Genomic DNA, 23,163 nt, shown 5'->3' on the forward strand with positions numbered 1-23,163 from the left:
GTTCTGTGACTATTCCTGAGACCATCACAAGTCATCTTTGTGTGAGTTTTGACACAAGGGTTATCGAATGGCCGGTCAAGTTTACAAAGCTATGTGGCTATGTGGTTACTGCTGACTGTGACTCAGTCTATTACCTTGAGAACATTTGTATTTCAGTCTTGTGGAGAAGACATTCAAATTGGGGAGTCTCCTTGGGCCTTTGCTGCTCTGCTACATCACTGAACTGTCTGCACTATGTCTTGAAACTTCTGACAATAACAACAGGTCTCAACAATGGCCTGGCTCTGGCTTGGCTCTCTGCTTCCATCTGAATTATTTAAAGCTTCAGGAAACTGAGATTAAAAAAAAAAAACCAAAAAAACAAAAACAGTCTCAAGACTGAGCTTTTGCAACTTTTAGAGAACAAACCTATATAAGAACAAGGATTTTTAGAAGATAATCTTCGTGCTTTTATAAAAATGTTTTGTGACTTTTTAATGTGTTATACAAAAAGACAATTAGAAAGTTAAAAGAAAGTCTTTTTTCATCAGCCGGTATTCAGCAATGTGTCAAATCTTAATTTACCTAATTTGTCTTCTTTCAACTTGACTTTTGGATTTCCTCATTCCAATTCTTCAAAAGGTGACAGACATTATGTGATTGTCACTAATTCCTCCCACTCTGCTCTCAGAGCTGCATTGTTCTGAGGACGGCGTTGTCATCTCCCCTCCATGAGTTCAGTTTAAGGAAGAGAGGCAGATGGTAGGTAGGACTTTGCAGGCACCTCAGCGCTGGCTGGCATTTGGTTCTGGAGAATCTCAGCACTTGTTCCAGAAAGTTCCAACTCTTTGCCTTCTTCAACTTCTTTTGTTCTGCAGTCAGGGCCTGACTGTAGATATAGGCACAGGAAGGGTTTGCTTTGATAAATCAGGAGAAAGCCTGTGGGTTGACCCACACAGCTGTGAAAACCTGTTCTAGTGCATTGAACTAAGTGAGCACTTTCAAAACTGAGCTAAGTCTGGGTGTACCTCAGTGGTAGAACATTTGCCCATGTATAAGGTCTTGAGTTTATTCATCTGCACTACACAAAACAGATCAAAAACCTGACAGCTGGTGTCTAGTTCTGCCCTCTGGGCAGACCAACAGTATTGAGTGTGTGTTGAGCTGTGATTCACACTCCTGTCCCACTCTTGCCACCTTCCCTTTAAGGTTCAGGATACATTAGGATTCAAGTGGCAGGCATACATTTGGCTCGTTTGTGCAGGCGGGAGGGCATCCAGGTGACTTGGGCCAGCACTCATGCACAGTGACAGAACTTTTGTCGGTAAAAATATAGAAAATCCTTATTTTTGTAATTATACAAAATATAGGACATATATTACGACCCTGGAAGGCCCTAAGCTTAAACATCACTGGCTGCTAGGTAAATCTACTGTTCTATGCAGACAGCTCTTCGCCATTGTGCATCTTGCTGTGTTGCTATCCTTCCGACCCCGAGGGTCACGCTCTCATCTTCTTGCTATCCCTCTCCCCTCCCATGCTTCCTTTAATCATTCATGCTTATTTTGATGTGGCTTTTCCCATGTTCCACTCTTTCCTTCAAGCACGGGTGGCCTTATACATCATTTGTGTTGTCTGTTTATACTGTTTAATATAGCTATTCATAGTGTGCCATTCACTCTGAAATTTCCTTATTTAGGTAATGTGGTTTGTCATCCACTTAATATTTTGTAAAGGCTCCATTTTTATGTTGATTTTCTTATAAGAAATGTTCTCATCTCTGGACACAGTTTTCTCCCTCCTAACCTCATATTGTCTATCCACCTTGCTTCAAATACAGTTAATCTGATTTAGAGGCAGTTAAGGCTTGGAGCCTGGCCAGTCTATTGTCTGTTGGTCCTCATAGCAAATGAGCAATGAATTTTTTTTTTCTGAAGCTGTCAACAGATATTTCTGCAGCACAACTTCTGTACCTAAGGCTCAAGAAACATTACACAGAGAGGCCAGAAAGATTGTAAGAGCCAGATGACCATGAAGTCTGCTGTGAGACCATGTTTCCTAGAAGTTCCATTACGCTGATGTGTAATAGACATGCTAATTAACGAAGTGGAAAATGGAAAAAGAATGACAGGAAACTTCTGACTGCTGAGAGAGGAAGGATTAGCCTCTCTCAGAGACAGGCCCCTAACTGTTATTTAATGCAAGGTGGTCAGCCCTGAAATCAAATATACCCAAGCCACACTAAATGGACTCAGCTGGTTGTTTTTACATATTTGCGTACCTATATATGTATGATATATATGTATTATACATATATATACAATATATATGAAACAAAACTAATCGAAGAAAAAGAGGCTGTCAGTTTGAGTGAATGAAAGGAGTATGGTAGGGGTTGTTAGCAGAGGACATGGCAAGGATTGAAGAGAGGAGTGGGAATAGGGAAGTGATGTAATTATGTTTTAATTAAACATTTTTAATAAATTAACAAAACCTTAAAATATTTGCCACATCTCATGTGAGAACAAAAAAACCTTCCTCTGAGTCCTAAGATGGCCTTTCTTGTATTCCATCCTATGTAGTTTTACATAAAGACTTTCAAGTAGACACTCCCAACTGAGTGTAGAGGGCGATGCTGTTTGAAAAAAAAAATCTTGCTGTTGTGTTTTATTTGGATGTGAATGTACATTATCTTTATATTCTGGGTGTCTTGAAAAACCAAAGTGTATAAATATGATCCCAGTCTAAGCTTCTAGATGTGTGAACAATGAAGAAATAAAAAATGGTAAGTCAAAAACTGCTCATGCCCAATAAATTTGTCTTATGTCAGACCAATGGAGCAGATCAACTGAGAGACACTTGAGAGCTACAGACTCCCAAGACTGGAGAAAAATGAACATGGGATTAAAGTCTGGGAGTGGAGGTGGATTTCAGTCCAATTTATGTCTAGTGAATCTTTCTGATTTTTCATTTCTCTATCAGTAAAACTGGAATCATGTTAGCACTTATCTCAAAAGGCTACAACGAAAATCAAATAAACCTGCTGCTAAGGTGTGGATGCCATCAGCATATTCCTTTGCAAACCCCTTTATCCTATTAACATTTGAGGCATCATTTTAGAACAGTAAGCTTTCAGCAGTGGGGAAGGAATGGCATGTTTTAGCAGGAAAAGATTGACTCCAAAAACAACAATCTAGATTCTTCCTCTGATTGGTTCTGTGAACAGGAACAGGCCTGAGTTTCCCACTTATAAAGGCATCCCCTCTTGTTCTTCCTTGAATCTCTTGTTTAAGGAAGACAAGGGAAGCATAGGAACCAAGTGAAACCATGTATAGTAAGTTATTTCTAAAACACTAAGTTCTGCATACGAATGTGGCAGTTTGGGTGCTATGGCTAAGATTACAGCCCAGAAGCATCGTGTGGGTGTGTGCCTGGGGGAGTTATTTTGGAAAAAGCCATTGCTCATACATGAGTGTTCTATCTAATTTTGTCTGCTAACCTGGCCATCTCATCTCCAAAGCTTCCAGAGCTTGTTCAGGTGATTGGGCTCCGGCTCTAGCACCCTCATTCACGTGTGAGAGTTTAGGGATGTCAGCCAACCTCCTCAGCCAGTTGTCATTGTTTGTTAAATCCTCTCTGCGCATATTCACCAGGCCTGAGACATTCACTGCCACATCACACCAGCAATCTCTTAGTGTTCTTCTGCTGCCTTAAACAAAGATGAGTCTTTCCATCTGGCTCCAACTGTGGCCTGGTATATCCTCTTTTGCTGACTCACCTCAGACCCTGCTTCACCTCATGTGTCTTTTCCAGCCGTACTGACCTCTCTCTCTTATGTGCTATTACCACTACTTTGTCTGGTCAGCTTCTTGTCCTGACTCCCAGACTTGAACCTTCCTTTCTCAACACGTCAGCGCTACAGTTTCACACCTCTCACATGACTGATAATTGCCTGTTTGTCCTTCAGAACATAGGTCCTTCAGCAGAGAATTCATATTACCCTTGTTATCACAATTCTCATCCTTAGTAAACAGTTTTAAAATAAATAATGAAATAAGTGAGATATAATAATAAACATATATAACAAAAGAGATATAAGACAATTTAGAAAACATTCTACATGCTTATTTTCTCTCATTAATCTAGGGCTACAGAACATAAGTCTTCTAGGAAACAGCCCTATCTTTTATTAGATGTTTCATATCTAATATTTAATTTTGTGAATCTAATTTTAGGAATTTAGCTAATTAAATAGACAAAGGTGTCTAGAGTTCTCTCAAGAATTTGAACTGAGTCACTAGAGCAGGAGAATTAGCGTTCTAGAAGAGGGAGCAAGACAAGTGATGAACGGGAATTCTCTGTGGATGTTTCGTGGGCTGAAACTGTTCACATCTGTGGCCAGTGTGAAGCTGGAGTTGGACCTGGCTTGGCCTTCATTAGCCCAGCTGATGGTTGCTTATAGGCACCTCTGAGGCCACAGCCATCTTCAGCAGCCTCACTCTTGTCTACCTCTAGCTCCTCTCATTCTTCTGGGTCTGAAAGAAAGGTCATGAGGATGAGCAGAAACCCTGGACCTATTTGGTTTGTAAAATACAGACGACTGCCTGACGGTGCACTCATGCCCTTCCCCAGTTGAAGGCCATTTGCTCTTTGGTGTACAGTCCTCTTCCTCATTTTGACTCCTCCCCCCAGAGACTGACTCAGAATGAATTCACACTGGTCGTGCTTATTGTTTTTAGAGTCGATGAGCCGAGAGTTCTATCTTGACTGTCAGTAACACAAAACTTCCCAGGACAAATGAAATTTGTTACTGAAGTCTTGAGCTACATTTTTGGTGGTGGGAATTGATCCCAGTACTTTGTAACTTGCTACATAAGTGCTCTATTGCTAAGCTATACCACAACCTTAAGATTAGTTTGCTGTATGAGAAAATAAAAAATAAACAGGGTAGAAAAAATAAATAGAAAATGAAAGGAAAGCTAATAGCTTGAGAAAGAGATTCTCAAAAAGAGAGCATTGCCAGCCTCTATGGCGGTAAGGCAGTCCCTAAAAATCAAGCTTGGGTACATCACATAGGCAGCAAAAGGAAGGCAGGTTTCAGGGCTGAGATTCAGTAGTACCAACATGGAGACCAGAAACTTGACTTTAAAGGGCAACAGATGATTCTGATACTAGAACTTATAGACAGCAATACCCGCAGCCACAGAATTTTTCCTTTGAGCCCTCCTTTAGTATGGACACGTATGTGGAGAAAACTCATAGCTAAAACCTTGGCAAACAGCATCTTGTATAGACATCCATCCAAGGAATGCTGAGCAAGAAAATGGCAGCTTTGAGTCATAATCTAAAGGTTATTCTAAGCGTACAAATTACTTATGTATCAAAAACTTCTGATGGCATTATTAGGAGCATAATTTTCTTTTGTAGGAGAATAAAGAATCCCATAGAAAAATCCACTGTTACACCTCTTAGGATGGACTGAGTGGGCAGAACTGGCTAGTTCATAACCTTCATGCCCAAAGTGTCTTAAGAGGAATGTAAGTTTCTAGGGGAAACAACCAGATGACATTATGAAAAATGACTAAGTGCAATGTCTCTGAATATCATCAAGTCATTGGAGATTTTAAACTACTATAATAAACAATATGAAAGTTTATTATAAATCAACTAATTGAATAGCTTCAGCAACTATGATCTTAATTTTTTGATCATCAACATCAACTTTATTCAATTGAGAAACACCTAGGCATTAAGGAGCCGCAGATTTGGGTGTTTCTGTGGCAGTGTTTCCAGAAGGATTTAACTGAGGTAGAAAGACTCAGCTTAAATGTCGATGCTATAATGCTGTGGGCTGGCCTCCTGAGCTAACCTGAAGGGCAGAATGAGAAAAGCAGCTGAGTTCCAGCATTCTATTTCCTTGCTGTTAGATCTGGTCAGATGTGTACCACCTCTGTGTGTTGCCAATCATGATGGATTGTGTCCTCAAACTGTGAGCCAAGTAAATATTTCCTCCTTTAACTTGCTTGTTTCTCATCAAATATTTTGGGAGTTGGTAAAGTGAAACATATTAGTAATAATTTGTAAAATTATTAATATACAGCAATATTAAATGCATATCTCATTTAATATTAGATATCATGTATTTAATTAGAATTCATATAATAAGAAAGAAATCACTAGTTCTTTATGTGTAATATATATTCACATACATATATAAACACCTATAAGTTACATATAAAATTGGGAAATATAAGTTTCTATTTTGATTATTTTAATGTAAAATAATGTTGCACATTCCATAGGATTTAATATCTTGCCATAGCGTTTGATACCCTTAGAAGACATAATTCTTTTTTTTTTTTGGATGTTAATATTTCTTTTTTATTAATTACAATTTATTCACTTTGTATCCTAGCTATAGCCCCCTACCTCATCCCCTCCTAATGGATGTTAATATTTCAATGCCAGACAATATAGTTTAACTTACAGGTACTTTCTTGTGATTTTAAATACTTTGTTTCTTCTTTTTTCTTTTTTTTTTGAATTTTATTTTTTCTTATCAGTTACATTTTATTAACTCTGTATCCCAGCCGTGTCCCACTCCCTCATTCCCTCCCAGCCCCTCCCTCCCTCAACATCACTGTGCCCCTTTCCAAGTCCAATGATGGGGGGAACCTCCTCCCCATTCATCTGATCCTGTTTTATCAGGTATCTTCAGGACTGGCTGCAAAGTCCTCCTCTGTGGCCTAACAGGACTGCTCCTCCCTTGGGGGTGGGGAGGCCAAAGAGCCAGCCATTGATTTCCTGTTAGAACTGGTCCTTGTTCCCCTCACTTTGGGAAACCAATTGGTTACTGAGCTACCACAGGCTACATCTGAGCGGAGGTTCTAGGTTATATCCATACATGGTCCTTGGTTGAATGTCAGTCTCAGAAAAGACCCTGTGCCCAGATATATTTGGTCCTTGTGGAGCTCCTATCTTTCCCCCATCAGACTAACTCCCCTTCTTTCTTATGATTCCCTGTACTCTGCCAAAGGTTTGGTCATGAATCTTTGCTTTGACAACACTGCTAGTTAGAGTCTTTCAGATGCGCTCAGTAGACTCCTGTCATACATTCAATGCACATCCCATCTGTCTTTCTAAACGAGGATTGATCATCTTACCCCATGTCCACTCTCTTGATTATCTTTTTTAGGTGTATAGATTTCATTATGTTTGTCATATCTTATAGGTCTATATAAGTGAGTATATACCGTGTTTGTCTTTCTCCTTCTGGGATATTTCACTCAGAATGATCTTTTCTAGATTCCACAATTTGCCTGCAAATTTCATGATTTCCTCCTTTTTGATTGCTGAGTAGTATTCCATTGTGTAAAAATACCACAATTTCTGTACCCATTCCTCTGTTGATGGACATCTGGGTTGTTTCCAGATTCTGGCTATTACAAATAAAGCTGCTATAAACATGGTTGAGCAAGTATCCCTTTTGTGTACTTGAGCAAACTTTGGGTATATACCTAGCAGTGGTATAGCTGGGTCTTGAGGAAGCACTATTCCTAATTGTCTTAGAAAGCGCCAGATAGATTTCCAGAGTGGTTGTACCAGTTTACATTCCCACCAGCAGTGGAGGAGGGTTCCCCTTTCTCCACAACCTCTCCAGCATGTGTTGTCACTTGAGTTTTTCATCTTGGCCATTCTAATGGGTGTAAGGTGATATCTCAGGGTCGTTTTGATTTGCATTTCCCTGATGGCTAATGAGGTTGAGCATTTCTTTAAGTGTTTCTCTGCCATTCGATATTCCTTTGTCAAGAATTCTCTGTTTAGCTCTGTTCCCCATTTTTTAAGTGGATTACTTGGTTTGCTGCTTTTCAGCTTCTTTAGTTCTTTGTATATACTGGATATGAGTCCTCTGTCAGATAAAGGGTTGGTGAAGATTCTTTCCCAATCTGTAGGCAGTCGTTTTGTTTTGATGATGGTGTCCTTTGCTTTACAGAAGCTTTTCAGTTTCATGAGGTCCCATTTATTGATTGTTGCTCTTAGAGCCTGTGCTGTTGGTGTTCTGTTCAGGAAGTACAAGACATAATCCTTAATAGATATGTGATAGACTATACCACGGTGACAATGACTTGTTACTTAATTTTTCCATTTGTATTTTTCTAAATATTCATTATTACTAAACAGCACTTTAGTGAGTGATTATGAGCCTGAAATTAATGTGTCTCTTTGATGGTATTAATTTGTGGCTTCTTATATGTCAGATTTAGTAATGCTTGGTTTACAAGAGCAAATAATCCTTTCCATTGATTTTTTTTTTTTTTTTTTTTTACAAAATTGGTTAGTACCCTTGTTAATTCTGGTGTGTGTGGATAGGAAAGCCACTACGTGTACCGTAGTCATTACTTTCAGTAATCTTTTCTCTGCAGAGTAAATATACTTTAGAGGCTTAACCTGGTTTGCAGTAAATCCAGCTCCTTAGGTAAACTTTGCTAGTGGCTGGGTGTGAGACACTCCACAATGTTAAGGAAGCAATCCATTGGAACATCATTTCAATTTTGACATATATATATGTGTGTGTGTGTGTGTGTGTGCAGACATATATATGTGTATATATACCTTCATACACATATATACACATATTCATGTATATATGTATATATATAATTTTTTATCATATATTGCTTGGTGGAGAAGCTGGGAACCAAGTCGCTAGGAAATGTGGGATGTCCAAAACATCTAACACACATTAACCCAGCGCTTTCTCACATCTATAGACCAGAGTCAGCTGTGATGGACTACAATTAAGTAAAGATTTATTCAGTAGCTGCCACATATAAATATTGCATTAAGTGTGACTATAACGGAATGTTCCGGTGTGCCATGCAGACACTCCGCGATGGATTTCTCATCCTTAGAAGTGTGTTATGAAGCTGCACTCTGCTCTGTTCACCTTCAGTGCCTTTATGGAAGGGGAAGGAGCTCACCACTCTCTATATTCTGCCGACTTAGTTTAAATCCCAAACATAAGCCAAGTTATTTATCTACCTGAGTTCTGTATGCCTAATGAGTTACTTGTGGAATGTGATTAGTCTAGTATCACTGTTATTATCCGGATTTATGTTTGCATTTCCTCTGAGAGAATTGCCTCCAGTGTCCATTTACAGGCTTTTGATCTTCAATTGCTATATTTTTTCCAAGGGTGGATTTAGGCTAATTCTTTGATAAGTGTATGTGTTACAAACTCACTGTAAGGATGTGGCAAAAGTTATAGGCTGGTTTAGTTAATTCACACAACTTCCTGAATGCTGTACTTCCTTTAGTGTGAAGGCTGGAAAGCCAAAACATTCTACCTCTTGCCATCTTTGATTTTTTTCATAGCTAACAGTGACTGGCCTTGTCCTTGTCACTAATTCATGGGTAGTAATTCTTAGGAAGGATTCTATTCTCCAACTAAAGTGTCAAAGCTCTGAGTTGAGAATGTATCTGGTCCCTTTACCTTCTTCAGGTCCTGTGGCTAAGATGTAGGGGCTATTTGTCAGCTTACAGTTATGAAGATAAAAGGCACATAATAAATGTGTTTATGTAGAACAGCGGGAGGAACTGAGAGCCTGGCAATATCCTAGATATGCTAAGTTAACCATGGATGTATGTCTAATGTACCCTGTTCACATGAGCAATGTACCCTGTTTAAAAGGCATACCTTTGAGTTGCTACGTATCTGTTTCTTGGGCTCTCAGCACTCTCTGGTTAGTATGTTCCTAATAAAATTCTGAAGACAATTCAGTAAGACTTTTGGATGGCACTCCAGCCAGGTAAGCAGGAAGGCTAACTGTAAATCTTCACCTCTCCCTCTTTTCCTCCAAATCACATCTCTTAGTCTCACCTCTAGCCCTGTAACAGACCATCTGCTGCAGTCTTTCCTCCCTTGTGACTCAGATCTTCCATGAAACACATGGATATTCTCCTTCAATCTTCTTTCCCCCAATTTCTAGCTTTATCCTAACCCCCAACCCCAGAAGGCATCCCCTGAGAACCCATAGGCTACTCCTGCCAACAAAGCACGTAGGCAAACTTCAGATTTTCACTCCCCCACTTCTTCTCTAAATCCAACCCCCACTCTCATTCCTAGCTTTGCAGCAGACTACAGTTGTGGTTTCTCGGCACTGTCTGCCCCCGTTCTTGGAGGACTAAGCAGCACACCCTGCTTCCCCCTGTCCCCCACAGACCGCAGCTCCTTGCCTATCACCATTCCTAACTGCCAGCTTCCAATACCTGAAAAAAAAAACAAACAACTTACCTGGAACCCTTATGGGACACATCCAGCAGGATCCCAAGAAAATTCTCCATGAGGTAATACACATCTACCACATTCTCCTAAGAACAATAGGGGACCACAAAAACCAAGGAAACACTCACCCAGCAAAGACAAGGCCGGATGTTTCAGTCAGTTTTCTATTGCTTTGAAGAGCTACCATGACCATGGCAACTCTTACAAAGAAAAGCATTTCTTACAAAGAAAAGTTTGGGCTGTTTTACAGCTTCAAAAGTTTAGCCTATTGTTATGGACGGAAGCATGGCAACATGCAGGCAGACATGGTTCAGGAGAGATAGCTGAGAGGTTTACCTCTGGATCTGCAGGCAGCAGGAAAAGAGAGATACTGGCTCTGGCTTGAGCAGCCCAACCCCAGTGACATACTTCTTCTAACAGGGGCACACCTATGCAGTAAGGACACACCTTATAATACTGCCACTTCCTAATGACGAAGCATTCAAATATATGAGCCCACTGGGAACAAACAAAAAAAACTTATTCTGAATACTACCATTTTGTTTTCATTTAATCATAGGGAAAAAACTAAGTTCAATGTGCCAGGCCCTACAGGAACTTGGGACTTCCCAGCTCCTGTTATAAGGAAACAGTTGTTTGAGTCCAGGCATTTCAAGGACAACATATCTATCTTGTTGGTAGGGTCACAGTAAGTTCATGTTCCCAGGACTAGAGACCTACTCCTATCTTGGTTGATGGACATTCCATTGCTCAATCCCTCATGTCAAAATCTGATTGGACAATGCCACCCTGCTTCCACTTGCTTTATGGTTTCATCCTTTGAATATACTGTACAATGTCTCTTCACGTGGTAGGTCAGCTCCTGAGTCTGTTCTGCAGCACCGATCCATCAGCAGTGGCTTGACTACAATAAATTTTCATCATCTGCATTGACCTGGTGTTTGAGTTGTGTTGGATTTAAGTGGACCCCACAAGTATATGGGGCCATTTCTACTCAGACCACCACATTTTACCCCCTGGTCCCCATATGCTTCTGGCCATATTATAATGTAAAATGCATTCAGTCCAACTTCACAAGTCTCTATAGTCTATCACAGTCTCAACACTGAGACTCATGGCAATAAATCTCTTAACTATAAAATAAAATAAAAATGAAAACACAGATCACAAATTTTCAGCATACAGTGATACAAAATATACACTATCATTCCAAATGTTAGGAAAGGGAAAATAGTGAGGAGATACTAAACAAAAACAAACAAGAACAAAAAACAAAAAAGCAAAAACCAAACCAACCAAAAAACAAAAACAACAAAAGAGCTGCAAATGCCCAACTCCAAACGCTGCATTGTCTTGTCTCATCTCCAACTCCTTTCAGCTTTGTTGACAGAAACACACTTTCTTTCTCTTGGGCTGGTTCCACTTCCTGTTAACAGCTTTCCTAGGAAGGTATTCCACAGTTCTGGTGTCTTGAACTTACTTTAGGATCCTCAAAGTAATCCAGACTTCTTCACAGCTTCACCCAATAGCCTTTTTAAGTCTTTTTGCAGGGTCCCTCCTGACATATGCCTGGCCTCAGAGGCTTTCTTTACTCTTGGAGGGGAAGATTCATAACCCCTTTTCTTGTATCTGTGACTGTAAAGCCAGAACCACATGATCAAAGCTGCCAAGATTTGTTGCTTTCTGGGGCTGGAACATGACCCCCTCATTCAAATAATTTTTACCAGCTTTCCGTTTTCAGTGGTTTCCTTCGCTGCCTAAACTTGGTTGTTCTGGAACTAGATCTATAGACCAGGCTGGCCTAGAACTCAGAGATCTGTCTGCCTCTCTCTCAAAGATTCTGGGACTAAAGTTGGGCACCACCATACCTGGCCCTAAACTTTTCTTCAATACTCTTTACAAGTTAGAGGCTTAGCTGGGCAGGGTCTTGCCCTGAGGTCACTGCTACCTTTATTTCACTTAGCATAAGTTCTGTTTTTTGTTTGTTTGTTTTTTTAACTTTTTATCTCCTTGAGCACCGAACTTGGTTCTATTACATTCCTCATGCTCCTTTTCCTCGCAAACTGTACGTTTGTTGCTTTTTTTTTTTTTCTTGCTCAGCTTGTTCCTTTTCATTATAGATCCACATAAGTGTGGCCACTAATAACTAAGCAACACAGTCAATACTAAGCTGTCTGGAAATACTTTCTCTCAAAACTCTTAATCCATAATTCTTCAGTTGAACGCCAGGGAGATTTTGTGGACAAAGGCAGAAAGAAGCCACATTCTTTATCAAAATATCATAAAAATGGTTTCTCACGAAATGCTAATATTTTTCTTCTCTGAAGCCTCTTGAGTCAGGCCACTACAGTTCTAATCACCCTCAGCACCACTGTCTTCTGTGTACCTCCTTGTACAGCTTATTAAGTCCCACTTACAGAATTCAACTACATTTCTAATCCAAAGCCCAAGTGTCCACATTATGCTAAACAAAAGCACAATCAGGCCTATGACAGCAATACCCCAGTCCCTGGTACCAACTTTTGTCTTGTTAATGTTCTATTGCTGTGAAGAGACACCATGATTACGGCAACTCTTATAAAGAATAACATTTAATTGGGGCTTTCTTTCAGGTTTGGAGGTTTAAGGTTTAGTCCATAGTCATCATGGTGGCCAGCACAGCAGCAAGTAGGCAGACATGGTGCTGGAGAGGTATCTGAGAGTTCTGGATTCACAGGCAGCAGGAAGAGAGAGACACTGTGTCTGGCTTGAGCATTTGAAACCTCAAAATCTATCCTCAGTGACATACTTCCTACAATGACAGACCTACCCCAACAAGGATATACCTAATAGTAGCACCACTTTCTACTGACCAAGCATTCAAATCCATGAATCTTGGAGGGTTGTTCCTATTCAAACTACCACTCCAGATATCTTCACCTAGAAATACAAGCATCCTAAACCCAGACACAGAGATGCCAGGACAAAAACATGATCAATAGAGTAATATGTCTCCCCTAGAGCCCAGCAGCCCTACCACAGCCCGCCCTCAGTATTCTTAAATAAAGTATAAGACAAAGACCTGAAAATGACCTTTACGAATATGATAATGGTCCTTAAAGAAGAACTGCATAAGCTTCTTAAGGAAATGTATGAAAACACAAACGAACAGTAGAATGAAATAAATAAAACAGTTTAAGACTTGAAATTGGAATCAGAATTAATAAAGAAAACCCAAACTGAGCAAAATCTGGAAAAGAATAATTTAGGAAATAAAAAGCAATCTTAGATGCAAGCCTCTCCAACAGAATACAAGAGATGGAAGAGAGAATGTTAGACACTGAAGACACAATAGAAGAAAATGGTCAAAGAAAATGTTAAATAAAAAAAAAATGCTGGCATAAACCATTTTAGAAATCTGAGGCACTATGAAAAGACCAAATCTAAGAATAATAAGCAAAGAGAAAAAGAGGAGACATCTAGCTCAAACTCCCAGAAAATATTTTCAACAATATTATGGAAGAAAATGTTCCTAAGATACAGCAGATGCCTATTGGGGTACAAGAAGCATACAGACCACCAGGTAGACTGGATCAGAAAAGAAAGCCCCTTTGACACATAATAATCAAAACACTAAAAATACAGAACAAAGAATATTAAGAGTTGCAAGGGGAAAAGACCAAGCAACATATAAAGCCAATCCTATTAGAATAACAACTGACATCTCAGTGGATATTCTAAAAGCCAAAAAGAACCTCGACAGATATGCTGCAGATTCTAAAATCAGAGATGCCAATCCAGACTACTGTAAAAAGCTAACAGACTAGGATCAGAAGGAAGAAAAAGAAACCCTCCCCTACCAGTGGACTTGGGGAAGGGCATGTGTGGAGAAGGGGAAGGAAGGGAGGGATTGGGAGGAGAAGAGGGAGGGAAATAGAGGGGGGATACAAAGTAAATAAAGCGTAATTAAAAATAAAAAAAGAGAAAAAAAACTGTGATGCCTATTTTTGGTTGTCAACTTAACTCTATCTTGAATGAACTACATCCAGAAATGGAGGCCACATCTGTGAGATATTTTTTGCTTGACGCTAGTGAATTCACTTCTATTCCAGAACTTTGAGGTAGGAAGACACACCTTTAATCTGGGCCACACCTTCTGCTGGAAGTCCATATAGGAACATGGAAGCATAGACTGCTTGCCCATTCTATTAGATGGAACTCATACTCTATACTTCTTCATTGACCAAAAACCTGATACTAGACAGCCTGAAACCTATTTTTAAACAAAATTCTTTGTTCTACTAAAAGATTATAGTAATATGTCCTAATGATATTCTTCTATACCTACAGATCAGTACTTTGCTCAACCATCATTAGTAAGGCTTCCTCCTGCTCAGATAGGAAAAAATACAGAGACTCATAGCCAGACAATGTGCAGAGAGTGAGAGATCTTGGAACTGTCACACCAAAACAGGATGTCTCTGTTAAATCCCTCCTCTTAGAGCTCAGGGAATCTAGTGGAAGAGGAGTTAGAAAGACTGTAAGGGTGAGAGGGAATGGAGGACACCCAGGAAACAAGGCCCTCTAAATCAACAGGAGGCTCATATGGACTCATAGAGACTGAAGCAGCATGCAGAGGGCCTGCACAGGTCTGCACCAGATGGGGTCCTAGAGCTGAGAGGAGAAGTGGACACATGCCCCCATCCCTAACTCAGAGGCTATCTCCAATTGACATGAAAATTTAGCTTCCTTCATGGGAATCTCACTGGGGAAACAAAACGCTTTCATGGTTATCAGGATTGGCAACAGGCACCTTTACCTACTGAGCCATCTCACCAGTCCTGCATACTTTCATAAGAGTTATTTGGTGTTAGTTTTCACTATAAATAAGAAAGGGGAAATAGACTTAATCAAAGCCAGATAAGTTTACTTCTTAAGGGACTATGCCCATATACCACTCAGATCTAAGCACTAAATTCTCGGGGCAATTTCTGGGATTGCTTGGTATTCAGTTCTCCTAGGAGAAGCAGTAGAAATTGAAAGCAGCAGGCTAGGGGTTCATGGAATGAAGGGAAAAAGAATTTCCTTCTTGCTCTGATGCATTTTCAGACACTTTTCATCCTTAGTGCTATTAGTTCATTCATTTTTTTTAAAGGATAGAAAACCACATTTTGTTTAGAATAAGAGCAGAGCACTAGAAAACGCTTTGGTAATTTCAAATAACATATGATACAAAGAGGCGGAAAATTGGGTTCAAGGGTGTTGGAGTTTGATTTTATAATGTAAGCTGGCCACAGCATCCACAGTGCTTAAATAGCCTCTTAACAAAGAAGTAAAAAGCTTTTGGAGATGGCTTTCATGAAAAAGACATCATCATCTTCCCCCCACCCCCGCTTCCTCCTCCTTTCTTCCTCCTTCCCTTTATCCTCCTTCTTTCCTTTCCTCCTCCTCCCTCTCCCATTCCTCCTCTTTTCTTTTCTTCCTTTCTTTATTTATTCTTCCTCCTCCGGAGATTGATTTAATTTAGAAATCCACCAGATCACCTTTCTGAGGTTTTGCCAATACCATTAAAGAATTGGTTCTCATCAAACTAGAGGAGACTTCTGGGTCCAGAATATCACACAACAAAGAATCTGGTGCTGAGTGAATGTAAGACAGCTTTGGGCCATAGGTAGCCAGGAGTTAACCATGTCATCTTTCCTGAGTGTGCTGATTAGTCTCCATTTCGCCTTTTTGCAAACACATTTTCCACTAAGTTTAGACTGTGGGCTTTGAGCTTAGGCATTGAAATAAGTCGACATTTTGCCTAACGTAAGATTTCAGCATCTCTTCTGATCACTTTTTTTTTCATTTTCAATGTAAAAACCAGTTGCTGATTAGAAATGGCTTATTGCATTTGTTGCTTACATGAGAAATCTTTGATTTCATGTAGATGTTAACATCATCAAAGTTTACTGGCATTTAAAGTAAATTGCAGATAAATCAGCTCAATAAAGTCAATGTTTACATACAAATCAATATATATTTTTAAATGTCTTATTTTTAACTAAACTAATGTAAACCTATGCCTAGGTTGTATCAGATAATTAATAAATTAAACTTGTGCATTATTACATCTAAGGCATCCATTTATGGTATGTTCTGTACATTCCTGGTCTGCATTACCATTTTTAGGAATCAGCATTCTTCATGAGCAAAGATACACACATTTTTAAGTGTAAAAATTTAAACTATTGCCTCGCTGAAAGTTGAGCATGGGACATTGACTGTACATAAACAAACTGAAAACAATGTCTTCTAAGAATAAATTTAGTATTTTGTTTTTGTTGTTAGATTTATTTATTTTATGTGTACAAGTGTTTCGGGTACATGAACTTAAGGATGTGCTTGGTACCTGGGCCAGTGAGAAGAGGGCATTGGAGCTCCTGGAATCAGAAAGCTAGATTGTTGGAAACCACCATGGGGTGATGTGAGCCGAGCCATGATCCTCTGCAAGAGCAACAGTTGCTCTTAATGGAGGAGCCATTGCTCCAGCCCCATATTGTAAGTTTTCAGAATTTTCAGGAACTTATTTCCAAACCCAGAGTGGTCACAAGTTCTCTGTGTTGCTAGGACCTGAGACACATTAAAGGTTCATTTAGCTCTGGAAGTTTTGACCACATTCTCCAGGAGCCCACATTGTACTCTGGAGCCAGGTGGGTGTAGATGAGGGCTGCTCTCTGGTGGCTGAGCTGCCTGAGGCATCTATGAATCTGAGGGGTGAGGCAGCACTTCCTTTCATGGCAACACCAACACGGGCGTGTCTCTATAGAGAGTCCAGAGGGAGGAGACAAGACAGGTGGATTGTTGAGTCTCCCTCAGTAGACAGTGAAGCAAACAATTTTTTTTTTCCCTGTGAACACTGCTAATTTCCTTTTAAACTCTTTCATTGTCTCTGGTGGGGTGCCATTTGCTATGCCTGTAATCCCAACAGCAGAAGGCTTGAGCTGGAGAGTTTGAGAATAGCTTACATGGTACAATAAGATCTTATCTCACCCAGACAATAAAGCAGCCAAACATAAAGAAACAAATAAATAATAAATGCTGTCCCAACTCTCTCAATAGGTATCCCATTCCTCATCCTCAACTTGGACTCCCACCCTTCCAGCTTTCTTACTCTCCTTGTTTAATGGAATCTTTCCAGAAATGGCTTGAATTTTTATAATTTTACTCTTTGGTTGATTTCTCTATGGACAAAGCATATTTTGAAGGAATTGTTCTTCAAATTCAGTACCTTACAGGATGTTAAAGACAATGTTTCTAAGATATGCTACATGACTCTATTTTTTTCTTGTGTCATCTTGTTTATAAGTTAAAAGAGATACAAGTAGACCAATAGGTAGATAATGGACACCAGGAAAGCCCATTGTTTGGAGTATAAAATGGGAGGACTTCAGGTTCTGGCACCTAGCTAGTAAAATTCAAAAGAAAAGAAAGAGGTCTTATAATTAAAAAAAAAAGGAAACACAAAGTATCATAATACTTGAAATAGTAAATTTATGCCCAAATCTCAAGTTATTTAGGCATTTGCCAAAATCAGCCCTAGAGCAATTGAAGTAGGTACATTGTTAATTTATGTTGGGTTAAAATTACATTTTACTTTTAATGATAAATTTAGCTTTTAACTTTAGCTCAAATTTTCTGCAAATACCTGAAGGAATTTCAGCATTGCTCACCAGCTCTCCCACACAGCCATCAAGTTTCATGGGCTGCCATTGTGTTCGGCTTTGGTGTTCATGTGCCTTTCCGTGTGCAGTAAGAGATAGAAGTGCTACTGTTTCACGGCTCTGCTGTGGAGAATTGCTCCCTGCCAGGGGGATGTGGTTGTAGAACAGACTGACAGGGCTGTTAGCCTGTTTTCTGTTGTAGTTGAATACCCATGTCTAGGAAACAGAAAAGAAAGCCGTGTGAACCCCACATTTCCAGAAGCAGGGAAGCCTCATTTCGTAAAGTCCTTTTGATGGTGAAGTCGCTATGGCATCCCAAGGTTGCTCAGGACCTCACACGGCATGAGGCATCTGTCTAGGAGACAGCCACACACATACCTACTCTTGAGATAGCTCATTAATTTACTAATGCGCAAATCTGTGAGTGGGTTGATCCATTCATGACAGCAAAGGCCTCTAGGCTTTATCATGCCCTCAAGAGGTCCTAGCTAGTCTCACCTTTTAGTATCTCAGTGTGGGAGTCAAACTTCCACATGAGTTTTGACACAGCACTCAGGCTGCAGCATCTGTTCTAAAGTCCCTGAGGCTGAGATGTCACTAGATTGAGGGAAGAGTGCAGCCGCTGCTGCATCTGACACATGGAGGCTCCAACAGAGTTTGAAACTAGCTTGAGTAACGTGTTCAAGATCCTTTCCTGAGCCCCCCTCTGATGTTCTGGTTCTAATTGCTGACCAGAAGTTTCTTGGCTTCTCAAAAAGCATTTTTTGTCAAATAGCTGCAACTAAGTAAAAACAAGAACAAAAAAAAAACCCAAAAAAACAATAGTATAATTTTGATAAAATGCATGAAATGTATTTTTTCATATATTTTCAAAATATAACTATGGCAAAATCTAATTATGTGCCAGGTGTGTGAAGGTTATTAACACTAAGATCGAGGTAGCTCCCATCTGAAGTAGTCCCACTCTCTTCTCTCTCTGCGTGTGTGTGTGTGTGTGTGTGTGTGTGTGTGTGTGTGTGTGGGCATGTGTGCAGGCTAGAAGACAGCAATGGCTGTCATTCCTTAGGCATCACCCCTTTGTATTTGGGCACAGTGCCTCTCACTTGTGTAGAGCTTGCTAAGTGGTAAAGGATGATTGCCCATGGAAACTGGGGATCTGGCTGTCTCAACCTCCACACAGAGCATGGGTCACCAAGCCCAACTTTTTCACACGGGTTCTAGAGATTGAAATCAGGTCCTCATGCTTGCATGGCAAACATTTTCACAACTGAGCCAGCCCCAAAGCCCATTAGCTTCTATTTTATTGGAGAAGACAGTGATTTACTAGAAAACAGAAGAATAAAAATCTAACAATTTGTAAGAAATAGATATGGGAGGCATTTCTTAGTTCATCTTTTTCCTCTTATAACTGAATACAAATTACTACTGAATAATTTGTGAGTAACAAAGGCTTATTTATGTCATATTTTTGGAGGCTTAGAAGCCCAAGAACACAGATAGCATCAGCCTCTTGTTACATCGGTACATGATAGTATAGGTTAGTACATGTTAGAGGACATCATACTGAGAGCTAGAGTTGCCTCAGCCATCTCCTGTATGCCGCTAATGCCATCAGGGGAGCCTGACCTCTTGATCTAATCTATGATTGCAAAAGATAAGGACCCAGCTGTGCAAAGAACCAGACTGAGCACATGCATTCTTGACAGAGGAATGGTAAAGGGAACACAAGCTCCTAAGGTATTGGGACTCTTTCATTCTGGGTGTGGGTTGTTTGGCTCATCTGTCTTTAAAAGTTTTACTTTTCTTTTAAAAACTCATTACTGTGAGAATTAATTGACCCCAAGCCCTCTTTAGCTTGATGCTAGATATGGATAAATCTCATGCACTAGGCTGTTAAATAGAATACTGTCTTTTCTGACTGTTACTTGATTTTGATTTTTTTTCTCTTAGAGCTGATTTCCAGTCAGAAACAGAACATGGCCTTAATATTAACATGTGATTGTTAATAAACACGCATGCATCCCTTTGGATTTTTTTGCTTGCTTTTCCATTGTTCTACTCAAGCTCATGAAAATGGGATTACCTTAAAAGTAGCTGTGAAATAAAGATTCACATGTCACAGAAAATCACACATGTTTAAAGGGTTACAATTTTCCTCTACTCTGCCAGCTGAATGGATTTGATTGTGGAGAAGCCATTTTTGCTCTGCTGTTTCCTTATGGCTCTGAATAATGGCTCTGAATAATTTCCAAAATAAGATGACATTTTAGTCTTTCTGGTGACAATTCAGATACATTGCTTTAAATTTCAAGGCATGACAAACATTATTACTCAGACAGGCTTCTTGCTTTGCAGAGGTAACAGAATTCTTTTTCTGTCTCTCAAACTGTTGTAACTGGAATGTGAAGTTACTTTGCTAATATCGTGGTTAAAATATTTAAATTTTAGAAAACACTGCTCAATATGTGAAAGAAATATTTGTCTTCAGACTTAAGCTAGAATCAATCTCTGGAAACTTATTGTAGAGATCTAGTACTTACATAAAAATGTTTATGATTCTAGAAACATGGTGCAAGTTACTTTTGAGCATGCCATCGCTTTTTGGCTATGAGGATGAAAGAGGAAAGAAACAGAAAGGCAGAAATGTGGGACTGAAACATGGGAGTGCAGGGCCAAGCAGCCAGTTTTCAAAACCCCTCTTTATAAGAAGCTCTTATCCTGGAGCCCAAATAAGGTACACTTGCTGGAACAAAGGGAAACTGCCAAAGGAGTTGTTGCCCTGGATGAGTTTTCTGTGTGCAGTCTCAGTTCTGGGACCAGGAGGCAGCGACAGGGGCAGCTGACTGGGAGAGCAGACACTTTTGTTTTGCTGTTTGTTTATCTGGAAGATTAGCCTTTCCTTGGCCCTTTCTGTGCTTGGGAGCTGCGGTCACTTCCCTGTGGCTGTGTGTCAGAACATGGGAGGTGCAAGGCAGCAGAGTCAGATGCTGTGAGGGGGCAGCAGAGCTTGCAGGGCAGTGGAGGGTCCTGGTGGCTCTTAACAATAGCTTCAATAGCTTCCGCTGATGTCCCCCAAACCTCAAGGTCCCTGCATAGCCTCCTTTGCACTCTGCCCAGCTGCTTCTTTGCCCACTCCTTCACTGACCTCTGGGGCTCATTCTGGTTGCATCCTGATGCCTCTTTCAACTTCTGCAGACATAGACCAAATTTTAGTGACTTCCTGATGGTCTTCTCTGGAAGATTTAGACATAAAAGTTTGTTTAGGTGAATCCAAGCTTTAGGTTAATCCCCTCCAGCTGAAAATATACCCGCCTTCCCTGTTGTCTTCATGGTGGGTGCCTGGCAGTGACCCAATTTTCATGGCTTAGTTTTCAATTAAAATTTTTAGAAGTTCTCTAATTACCAGGAACTATTGATTTAGTATTATGAATACCTTTCTCTTCTCTCCCTCCCTCCCTCCCAAGCTCCTTTCTGTCCTCTCTTCTTCTTCCTTCCTTTATCCTTTCTTCCTTTTCTCTTTCTTTTCTTTCTCTCTTTCTCTCTCTCTCTCTCTTTCTCTCTCTCTCTTTCTCTCTCTCTCTTTCTTTCTTTCATGTTGTTTTTGTTCTTAAGATGGACTCTCACTTCTGGTTCCAGTAATTCCTCTGCTTCCACCTCAGCCTCCCTAGTAGTTGAGACTAAAGACATCAGCTGCTGTCTTAGCTCTGCTTGGCTCTGTAGCATAAGTATCTGAAACCTGGGAAGTCATTAGTCTATCCCTTACTGATATTTTCTGCTGTTCCCAAAGCTATCAGGTTTACATACCCATTAAATAGCCATACCTCCTTCATTCTGCTTTCTGAAGCTTCCCTCATAGTCTCTTTTTTCCCTAATTGTGTTTAGAATGATGTTCAGATCAGGAATTTCACATAAATCTTTACATTGAGCCTCACTCAGATTGCTTCTAAGTTCAAGCAAATGAAAAAATTACTGCAGTTTTATTTTGCCATAAATAATAATAATGGTGTTATTTGCAGGAAAATCAAAGAATGGGCCATCATCTGTGTGAAGTGAAAAAAAAAACTTGAGGGGGCTGGAGAGATAACAAAGTTGAAAAGTACTTGCTGTACAAACATGAGGACCAGATTTTATCCCCAGCGCTCACAAAGAACACCAAGCACAGGCCATTCCTTGGGGCACGCTGTCCAGCCAGCCTAGTGTACCAACAAGACCTGGCTAAAGAGAGGCTCGCTCTCCAAAAACAAGGTGGGCAGCTTCTGAGACATAGATGTTCAAATGCATATGCTCACAGGTGCAAGCACATTCATGTGAAAACACCATCTGTGCACCTATATGCGTGAGCACCTACACACACACACACACACACACACACACAAACATGCTTATACACAACATGTAAGTAGAAGGGGACAATTTTGGAAGAGGAAATACCAGCTGTCGTGAGGAGAACAGACAAAAGAGGGCAATGGGGTGAATATGAGCAAAGTACATGATACGCATGCATGAAGATGTCATGGGACCCATTGTTTTGCACAGTTAGTATATGCTAACAAAACGAACACAAACCACATCTAAATACTACACTTTTGTGCAAAGAAAACACGGATGAGAAAGATATTCCACTTTCACTCTGGAGGGAGAGACATAGCTGTGCTGGTAATCTGGAGGCATTGATGTGAAATGATGGAGACATGAACACCCGTTCTTCTTCTTCTTCTTCTTCTTCTTCTTCTTCTTCTTCTTCTTCTTCTTCTTCTTCTTCTTCTTCTTCTTCTTCTCTTGAGATAGGGGTTCTCTGTTTAGCCTTGTTCTGGTCTGCTTGATTTGTAGACCAGGATGGCCTCGAACTCACAGAGATCCACCGGCCTCTGCCTTCCTGAGTGCTGGGATTACAGGTGTGCGCCACCAAACCCGGTTGAGCAGCCCAATTGTCCTTCCTGGGCCAAGCACTTCTAGGCCTGATTTTTCTTCCTGGATTTTCCCTTCACCCCTTTCACATGGTAGACTCCTGCTGGGCATTCTGGGTCCCTGATGAGGGTTCCTCCTCTGGTGACAACTGCAATCTCCTTGCTTCAAGGCACTGATCACATAGGAAATATGTTCCTGTCAGCTTCTTGACCAGAGCAGCTCTCCCTTCTCAGTATCTGCATTCTGGAAAAGTCTAGTTTATGTTCAGAGAAGAAGCATCTTGCCCGGTGGCAAATAGGCTACCTC

This window comes from Meriones unguiculatus, chromosome 6 (assembly GCF_030254825.1).
Source record: "Meriones unguiculatus strain TT.TT164.6M chromosome 6, Bangor_MerUng_6.1, whole genome shotgun sequence".
NCBI classification, from domain to species: Eukaryota; Metazoa; Chordata; class Mammalia; order Rodentia; family Muridae; genus Meriones; species Meriones unguiculatus.